Below are 9,108 nucleotides of genomic sequence, written 5' to 3' on the forward strand. Positions count from 1 at the left end.
CAGAAGGTGCCCGACCAACTGGACGACCACATCTGCGCTACAAAGATGTTTGCAAGAAGGATATGAAGACGGCAAACATCAATGTCAACGACTGAGAGAGCTGTGCAAACAACCGTTCCAGCTGGCGTCTAGCTGTCAGGCAGGGAGTTCAAAACGCAGAGGAAGACATAAAAATAAAACAAGCTGAAAAGAGAACTAGAAAGAAAGATAAACAAAAGCTTACTTTGAAGCTACGCCATCGTCTCCCGTAGACGGACGGATGCCAAGAATATTGCCTGCTAATCATAACTTGAGTCTTAGGTGTCATGCATTCAAATACTACTTCAAAACCTTGAGGAATCAATAAAGCATTTGTAGTGTCCGACTTGTTTAGGTATTGGTGAAAATTCTGAAAACAAATCATACACATATACATTGTGTAAGGTGTTTACTGGAAAATTGCCATATTTTATAGAGATACCTGTAATTGACCATACGCGAGAGGGTAGATCGCTTCGCCTACCAAACACGTCACCTGACCTCTTAACCTCGGACAAACATTCTGTGAAAATGGCAGGCATGATAACACTAATAGATGTACAAGACCACATTGGTGAGCAATATTTGCCATATGAAACAACACGAGACATAGACATTAAGCGATTGCATTTAGTAAAGGCTCCTACGTTGATGATGTGAAGCTTCGTAGTATCGGGAATAAGAAATTCAAGTAAAATGCAGAATATTTAAGAGTCAGCGCAAGAGCGAAGAACCTCGTAAAACCATCAAAGAAACGAGTGACCGAAGCTTTATGCAGCTGTAAATCAGGGCTAGTTTCAGAACCCTTTCGATTATATATTTTTATATGAAGGCTGCTTTTTAAACAGGATTATCTTGTGTATTCTGGTTTTGGTGATCATGTGTTTGTATTATAGATCAGCTGATTCAGCGCTATATGCATGTATGTTGTGTACACGTACGCTACTGTACAGTCTGTACTGTACAGACCTGTGTAGAATGTAGAGTTGCAGATTTGTTTTCTATGTGGCAAATAAATGTTTCAATTTCACTGATACATATATTAAAATGTATTCTTACTATTGTTGAAGTGGTAAAATTACAAAAGAAGCATGAATTACACTGCAATAAACAATGTATATACAGTTCTTTTTATGTATAAAATGACCTTAATGTATGTGCCCCGTTTTTTATGTGTACCTTCGATTTCATTTTGTCAGATTCATTTTTTTTTATTGTGACATTTTCAGAGTATTTGGTCAGTTTACCCATGTTCTCACACTTTTAATGACCCTCAAAGACCGGCTTTTGGAAAGATTTTAAGACATCCCTGCACAACCATCATGCCTCAGCAATGGGGCAAACTGAGAGATGCAAAGATACAAGGTGAGCCAGTTTCGAATATAGTCACCGCCAAACCAGGAGACATAAACAGGAAGTGGAAACCACTTACTGCATTGTTTTAAGACAATAGGTAATAAAACTTTTTTTTCGCAAGTGTTGTTTCTTGGTGCTTATAAAACTCGCATAAGCAACAGAAATTAAAAATTCTTGTAGATTCTTATATATTTATTTCTTAGTAATTATTCAAGGAGAAATCTTTCCTTCAGTCAAAAACATGATTGTGTCAATGCATTTAAACAATTATATACAATGCTGAATATACATTTTTTTGTGGTTTAATTATAGGAAGATGCAACTGCGGAAAAGAGACATATCAATTCTACAAGGTCTAAAAGGTTGTCCATTATCATATCTTGCGGCTGCTCCTGATCATACAATACAGACAGAACAGGGCCCACAGAATATTGGCAGTATTCTGGTTTATCATGTAAGTTCTTGTTCTTTCTGCTTTATAGCCATGTGTCAGTCTTGAATGAGTAATGGCATAAAGCCAGTCAAGAAACAAAACAAAACCTGATTCAAACATGCAAATAAAGTCCAGTCTATTCTCGACAATTTTAAACATTTTAGCCCTTGAGATTGCTCGTTCCACATGGACACGGTGTGTGGCAATTTTCTTAGTCAATGCTACATCTGCTGCTGACATTTGACTTCCACCTGGTACAAATGGGGTATTACGTGTTTTAGCCCAGGACTTTTAATTTCATCTTGAATAAAAAAAAACCTTTATCTACCATCACCTCGTTTCAGTTTTCCACAGTCCATCAAATGTTGCAATAGTGGTAGCAAACCACACTGTGTAGTAATTTTTTGTCTGAAACTGAGCCGGAAAACAACACAGAGATAAAAATGAACGATCCTCTTGGATCAATTCCAACAAGGGTTGTTACTGACTTGTAGTCAGGATAACACTGACTTCTTAGGGCACTAGGCCTTTCCACTTTGAGCTCAGTACCATCTAAAATTACAAAGGTTGTTGAAAAGACCTCCATGAATTTCACTGGCATTTGTTGCAACAACATTGCTGTCAGGCCATATAGGAACTGAACCAAACCTGTAAAACATGTAGTTGATATATACTCGGACAACGTCACCAACATCCTGATGTGATACATATAACAAATTGGCTAAATGTTTGAAGTCAAAATTCAAGTGTAACTTGATTAGTATCAGCAGCAGGTGATCTTCCAAAGGCATGTTCTGAATGCTGGTTATAGTCCTTGTGAAGCTAAGAGGTATTTCAAATTCATCTAGCACAAGTTATGTGAAAATGTTCATACATTGTTCATCAATTAATCCGGTATAGTATTTAAAGGTATCTTTCACATGGCTATCCCTCAATGTTGCTACTGTACATTTATTCAATGTTAGCTCCCTTAGATATGGTTTCGCTTATTTTTGCTCCCCTCTTATACTTTCACGCCCCATTTCTTAATTAATAACTACTTGCTGGGCAAGTTTCTCGTCAATGCTCTATTCTCTGCAGCCATAGCAAGGAGATCCAATATTCATAGACCTGAAAGTAGAAAATCTACCAATTCAGATATTCTTTAATGTATAAAAAAAATTTGTGCAACCTAAATTTTCAATTTGCTTCGTCATTTATGTCAGTTATTCAACTGTCCACTTTCAGATCCCATTAATGAAAGCTATAGAGTTTCCTGGACAAAAGCATACAGACTGCGGAGATCTGGACTTTCCCACGCGAAAAATAGTGATACATTCTTCTGTGTTGTAAAACACTGACAAGTGGTCTAATTTAGCTTTGTCGGCGGAAGAAGCCGTATCAATAGAAAGGAACACAAGGAACGAGAATGTTTGTGACCAGTGGTACATGGAGAGATAAAACAATAGCTGCATCCAATTTTTGAAGATTTATGCTAAGAAAAACAGGCATGGCAGATAAATTCTTGAATAGTATTTTTAAGACAAAGGCATTTAAATCAGCTGACACAAGTTATGGTTTTTCCAGTGAAAACGTGGCAAAAGCTATGTACATGAAGACAACTAATCATGTACATGACGTGGTTTCATTGTGAACCCATTATTTCCATTCTTGGGTGCATCACCAGATGGAAATATTAGTGAAGGTGGGCAGTCTGGAGTTCTGGAAGTGAAGTGTCAATGTTCTATACGGGACTGGACTATTGATGATGCCTTAAGAGTCATATGAGGGGAAGGACACACTATTTCTTGAAACCAATGGAAGAGAAATTGTACTCAAAAGGAATTATACCCACTGATTTAAAGTGCAAGGCCAGTTTATAGTCACTGATGCAAAAAGAAAATGATTTTGACACATACACATATAAAGGTGAATGAGGGTATTTTGGAGAAGCTGTGTTCTGCATTCACTTTTCATGTGTTTAAGAAATGAAACAAACATAAATAGTATGTACCAAGATTATAGTTTTCCTGTAAAGTGACATCTTTCTGCAGACTGACATCATTTTCTTGACTTGAATCAACAACAGCCAGAAGTAGTTCTGCATTTTCTTCTGAACCGAAATAACAAGAGCTTTGCTTTCACTGGATTCAAATAAAGTGCTAAATTTCTGATTGAATTCTTTATTGTAATATCAATAATGGCAATGAACTTATTTAAAAGGTGACACAATGTAATTAACTAATCCACATTGCAGGCCTTTTAAAATGGAACACGGTTATAATAGTATGCATATAGGCATGCCTGTATACACACAGCAGAATGCATATATATCTATTCACTTTATTTCTTTCCTCTCACCCACCCACTGACACTCCTCAAAACATATAAAGCCACATAGTCAACTTATATAGTATGCACTAGTGATTACAATTTTAAAAAAGTCACCCCACCGAAATGCACATGCTTTACGAACTCTCTAATTTTAGTGGTTTCTCGTTGATATACAAATCATCAATTTATTTTCCATAATAATGTGCAACTTACACGTTGTTCAGATTGGATAGAGTTTTCCACTATTTTCTCGGTGGAGGTCTTACAGGTGTGTATCGTGTGAGTATTGCATCCGCTGGTATTGGGTCAGGGCATCTATATGTGGTCTCTCCATCAGGGAAGTGCTGAAAAGATGAATGATGTGTCCTATTTGAGTAAATCAGTAAACATATTTATCTTAAATGAAATTTACTTCAAGAGTATCTAGTATACGCCCTACCAACAGTTAGATGACTAAAAATACAGAGTTGCTGAAGTGTCTCAAAGATCGAGACAACCATGCATTATTTATGGGACAAACCAACATTAAAATGTTAATGTTTAAATGTTACAGTGATGCGCGATATAGTGCTTGCTCCACATACAATTGATTTTCTGTTGTTTGTTTTTGTTACGGTTTTATTTTCTTTATATTAAACGCCTTTATCCATCGCTTGCACTTCTCTAAGTTACGTCTTGGTTTCGGGAAGGGAATAAACTTAACTCCTCCATTTTGACGTTCGGGATAACGACCATTAGACTTGCAAAGCCCCCACTGACACCTCTTCACCATTATGAATCGAAAAATTGCCAAAACGTTGCAAAATTTGTAAATATGTACAATAGCCGGTTCGATATCGACAGAAGCAGCTTGTCGGAGGAAAATGGAGGACGTAAACAGTTTCTGGAGGTGTGTATTGTAGCTCGCGCTGATTGGTTAACTGAGCAGAATGATTGACAAATGCAATAGTTCATTGGCCAGATTCGAAGAAAATATGCTCAAAGTGGATTTTATAATAAGTTACAGAGACGATTTTCAAGAAAACATGGATAATTTTATGAAGATATTTATGATGGAAGTGTTTATCAAAAATTGTTTGTTAACAATGGTCCATTGAGTCATCATGAAAATATTTCGTTTGTATTCAACACTGATGGAGAACCTGTCTTTAAAAGAAGCAATACTTCAATATGGCCAGTCTACATAAGTATCATTGAATCGGGTGCTCACAGTGCTAGTTATACTAAGTGGCGCTGCTAGTCAACTCGGTTCATTTCGACGGACTAGTAATAGTAACATGTCTCGAAGTTCATCTTATGAATTATGGACTCTTCCAGAAATATGAGAAAAGTTAAAAAAGAGATATGTCAAGGTTTCTGGTCAGAAAAAGGACCTTATTGAGAGGTAAACGAGCGTACACTTCTCTTAGCACGATCCAACTAAGGATGCATTGAAGTTGTTTAAAGATGCCAACCTCGAAAATAGATTATGGTCGAATATGAGCAAAAATTTACTAGAGTACAAGTCCTATTTTGTTATTATTACAGTATGAAATATTGGAACAAAAGATACAATGTATTAGTCCTTAACCTGGATGCATCTAGTCCCCTAAGTTCCATAAACAATAACGCTTACTTAGTTTGACTGGTATCAGGGGACAAACTGGGCCAGGTTTAATCTTTATTGTATTTCTTTACAGATTGGAGTTTCATGCTAACACTTAGTGTCTCGTACTAATGAGCCAGAGTTCAAGATGGATCTTCCAGGTCTAGACAAGTGCAAGGATGCCCATGTCAGAATTCCCCATGGAAAGGTTGACATAATACCTGCCTCAGTATTGCAAGGACTTTGATGCCAAATGCAGACACGTATATGAAGAGAAGTACTTGCGATGCTACAGAGTGTTCAAACTCAGAGAGAGCTTTGACATTTATCTTATTCATTGTATGGCCTGACATGAAGAAGTCAGCACCTATAAAGTAGACCTGTCACTGGATGAAAATGGGGTAGTGCAAGAAAATTTGTGTGAATGTGGTGCTGAACAAGGTCCAGGGTTCGTAGAGAGCCTAAAAATCCTACGATTTTATTTTAACCTACAAAAAAAGCCTAAAGTTTTGATAAGAAACCTTATAAATTAAAAGACAACCTTAACCTTCTTCAACCTGAATCGATTGATTGATTGGTTGCATTTTAAATGCGCATCATCACTGTTTGACTATTTAGCGCCATACAATTTGTTATATGTATAATCTTTTAAAAATTATAAAAAGTCTCATATCGACCAGCGATATAAAAACCAAACAGCTGAAATTAAAAGGATTAGATGGTAACGGTGAACAAGAAAGCTTCCCGATCAACGGGGGATGTAAATGGTGTATGTTAATGAAGACTGATGGACAGGTATTGACAAAAAGGGACGATATATATATATATATATATATATATATATATATATATATATATATTGCATAAAACTGCTCTAGGTGATAGCATAAAGGTTAAGAGTTTAGAGTACATGTTCACTGCTTTCAGTAACTCTATAATACGAGTGATGTTTATTGTATCAAAAAGTTGCTTCATGTCATGCACATTACTGATCGCGCGTAGGTTGCAGGTCAAAAGACTTTATCATAAAGTGCTTAACAGTGAATGGTTCATTGCAAGAAACGCAGTCTTGTACAATTTGGTTTACATATAATACTAATGAATATCATGAGAACTGATTAGAGGTATAAGATGTGTAAAACAGAACTTACCAGACGATATTTCACAGTCATAATCAGACGAGTCAAAATGGCTGGAACACACAACACTGTGTATCGTGGACTTCCAAAAGTATCTCCGTATAGCTACCATCTGAGATTTAACCCGATCTTTTTTGGAACATGCTTGATTGACTCATTGATTGTAAACAAACAAAATGATATATGTATAATCTTTCCAAAACTTATAAAAAGTTTTATATCGACCAGCGATATCAAAAGCCAAATAGTTGAAATTAAAACGATAAGATGGTAACGGTGAAAAATAAAGCTTCCCGATCAACGTTGGGAACATGGAAATGTATGAACCCTTTGTGTACGCAACACTCCGTAGGCATTATTATTATATGGAAATAGCTAACTTCTTCATGTAGCTTTCTCGCTCTTTAGTGCTTTTGCTATATGGATACTGTTCTCTTTCATTTTGAAATGAACCGGGTTGCTGGAGAGCGCCGCCTGGCATTAATGATGTTTTCGGAGAACCCCATTGCCATACAAACTTAGACTGATACGTGAACATATGATTTTAGCAGGATTATGGTTTGGCAAAGACAAGCCTTCAATGTGTACTTTTTTACAACCATTCCAACAGAGCATATCATTTTTTAATGAAGGAGTAGAGGTCTCATCACCTGAGAGAGGCACGTTCATATGCAAAGGATGTCTTTTGGCAGGAACTGCATTTTACCATCACGTAGCTTACTCTGTTACTGCTGGAAGTGTACTCAACAAGGCAAGACTGCAAAGGTAGGAAAAAACCACGATCATGTTTTCCCTTACATTTGTGAAGATCCTAATGGACCAACACGAAACAGTGAAGATGTTGTAAGGGATTCAAAGAGATAGTTGCCATGAAAAAACAAGACAAACAAAACTGAGCATAATTTAGGTGAAAGGACCTTCAATGCTTCTTTTTCCCACGTTTCAGATAAGTAATGGCATGGCAACTGACTACATGCATGGTGGTTTACTGGGTGTTCAAAACATGTTGTTGCGGCTATGGTTTACAAAACATTTTGTTCGTAAACCATTTAATTATCACAATTCAGTATGTAAAGTCGATAACTTATTACAGTATATACATCCTACATCTGAAATAACAAGATTGCCACGACTATCAGTGATTTAAAAATATTGGAAGGCATCATAATTCAGGTCATTTCTCCTCTACTATGGCACACATGTTTTGCAAAATATTTTAGATATTGCACGGTTTCAACATTATCTTTAGTTAGTACAAGCCATATATATACTTCTAAAATTTGGTTCAAGTAAAAGTGAAGTTAATAAGGCAACAAAATTACTTTTCAATAATTGTGAGAACAAAATCCTCTTTGTATAATGAGTGTTATGACTTTAAATATCCATCAACTGGTTTACTTGGCTGTCATTGTAAGAAATCTGGGTCCCTTGTATGCTCATATCTGCTGTCCTTTTGAAGATAAAAATGGATTTGTTCTTAAAACAATACGCGCAACAACAAAAATGTATGGATTCACAAATAATAAGTAGAATTTCTTTTGATCAACAATTACCAGAATTCGAATTAGTGATACGGATATAACCCACTCCGACATACTTACAGGCGAATACCCAACATAGTGCGGTTTCTGAAACGAACCATTCACTATTAAGCACTTTATGATAGTGTTTCGACCTGCAACCTACGCGCGATCAATATTATAATGTGCATGACATGAAGAAACTTTTTGATACAATAAACATCACTTGAATTATAGACTTCCTGAAAGCAGTGAATATTTACTCTAAGGTATAACTTGTATGCCATCACCTTGAACATTTTTATGTCGTGTTTTTACCGTCTCTTTTTCTCAACAACTTTTCATGTCTTTATTAACATATACCATTTAAATTCCCCGTGGATCGGGAATCTTTATATATTGCACTTATAGACCGTATCGTTTAACTTTCAGCTATTTGGTTTTGATATCGCTGGTTGATTTAAAACCTTTTATCATTTTTAAATGATCGTACATATAACTATTTGTATGGCGCTAAATAGCCTAACAATGCCTGTGCGACGTGAAAATAGCAATCAGTCAAACAAACGCAAGTCATGACATCTGAGAGAGTAACAAGTAAAGGATCGACAAATGTATATTCTCAACTAAAGACTGGTGTTTGTTTTCTATTGTAATATATTGCAATGGATATTCTCTCCAATTAACACTAGGTTCAACTCAAAACGCGAGAAAAAGGGCGAGCGAGTTTGTGATTTGGATGAA

General features: G+C 36.2%; 1 pseudogene; it reads right to left on the bottom strand.

Annotated features, from left to right (window-relative positions):
- Window positions 1–1,863: 1,863 nt before the first annotated feature.
- LOC149790466 (uncharacterized) lies at window positions 1,864–2,679 on the bottom strand (annotated as a pseudogene).
- Window positions 2,680–9,108: the final 6,429 nt, after the last annotated feature.

The sequence above is a fragment of the Sinohyriopsis cumingii genome, chromosome 10 (genome assembly GCF_028554795.1).
Source record: "Sinohyriopsis cumingii isolate HCF-2022 chromosome 10, ASM2855479v2, whole genome shotgun sequence".
Classification (NCBI taxonomy): domain Eukaryota; kingdom Metazoa; phylum Mollusca; class Bivalvia; order Unionida; family Unionidae; genus Sinohyriopsis; species Sinohyriopsis cumingii.